Genomic DNA, 1,784 nt, shown 5'->3' with positions numbered 1-1,784 from the left:
CCGATAGACATGATATTATAGGCATATTTGGTGAAGCGGGTGGTTAAAATGCACTGTTGCTGGCGAACTCTGCCCACAGCCTGGAGTTCAAGCCTGATGGGGCATAAGGTTAACTCACAGCCTTCCATCCTTCTGAGGTCGGTAAAATGAGGATCCAGATTGTTGGGGGCAATACAGCTGGCATTGTAAACCGCCCAGAGAGAGGGGGGGGGAAAGCGCCACGGTGGGTATATATAAATCTAAGTCCTATTGCTATATTTTACTTCTTTGCTAATCAACATCTCTAGCAGATAACAAATTCCCTGTTGGAAATTGGCCATTTTTGGCTGGGATGGGAATAAACTTGTGTCTGACAATTAATGCCCTACTTTGAAAAATTATTGAAAACTCTGGTGGCTTCATGTATTTATAAACTACAGAGCTGCTCTAAACCAGGGGTCTCCAACCTTGGTCCCTTTAAGACTTGTGGACTTCAACTCCCAGAGTTCCTCAGCCAGCTTTTGCTGGCTGAGGGACTCTGGGAGTTGAAGTCCACAAGTCTTAAAGGGACCAAGGTTGGAGACCCCTGCTCTAAACTCCAGCCCCAATGACAACAAAAGTTGGATGCAGCCAGGCAGTTTCATCAAGACTGTTTCTGAAACTGAAGCCAACAATCCAGAGCAATTTTTCTTTCTATCTTTCCATCCTTCTATTAATTCTTGAATAATTATAGTCATTATAATTGTTATTTATATTATAATTATAATAATTATAATTATTTTTATTTTATTATTATATAATAATTGAATTGAACCAATTCTTGAATACAGCTCGACTGTCTGGGACTCATACCACATTTCTGACATCAATACAATTGAACGTTTCCAGAAATATTTTACAAGAAGAGTTCTCCACTCCTCTGAATACAACAAAATATCTTATGCCACCAGACTTGAAATCCTGGGCTTAGAAAATTTAGAACTACGCCGCCTTCGACATGATCTGAGTTTAACTCATAAAATCATCTGTTACAATGTCCTTCCTGTCAAAGACTACTTCAGCTTCAATTGCAACAATACACGAGCACACAATAGATTTAAGCTTAATGTTAACCGCTCCAATCTTGATTGCAGAAAATATGATTTCAGTAACAGAGTTGTTAATGCTTGGAATAAACTACCTGACTCCGTGGTCTCTTCCCAAATTCCCCAAAGCTTCAATCAAAAACTGTCTACTATTGACCTCACCCCATTCCTAAGAGGTCTGTAAGGGGCGTGCATAAGAGCACAAGCGTGCCTACCGTTCCTGTCCTATTGTTTCCTTTCATTATATCCAATTAATATAGTTATTACATACTCATACTGATATGTGCTTATATATTGTATAGTTATTACATGCTTATGCTTATATATACTGTGTGACAAATAATAATAATAATAATAATTCCAACTTTCCAGCGGCTTTTAATTTTCTCAGTTGCTATTTCTGATTCCAATTCCTGATAACAAAATACCTTATATTCTTATTGTAAAAAAAGAAATCCCTCCAGATTCTTGGTAACAGTGTGCTGGTTTCCTTCCGCATACCAGTTCTGCAGTATATTTCCAACTGGATCAACAAGAACATATATTCCTATTTGAGATGTCACCGTAGCAGCAAACATGAGATTTTGTAAAATATGCAAGTGATTACACCTTTTGGATCACAGCAACATCCTTAGATTAAGGAGCTTTAAGCTTAGAAATGAGTATTTCTGAACATATATATTTTATATATAAATGTTGTAAGTTACCCAGAATCACTTT

This window comes from Ahaetulla prasina, chromosome 7 (genome assembly GCF_028640845.1).
Source record: "Ahaetulla prasina isolate Xishuangbanna chromosome 7, ASM2864084v1, whole genome shotgun sequence".
In the NCBI taxonomy this organism is placed as follows: Eukaryota; Metazoa; Chordata; class Lepidosauria; order Squamata; family Colubridae; genus Ahaetulla; species Ahaetulla prasina.
Note: the sequence above shows the minus strand (reverse complement) of the source record.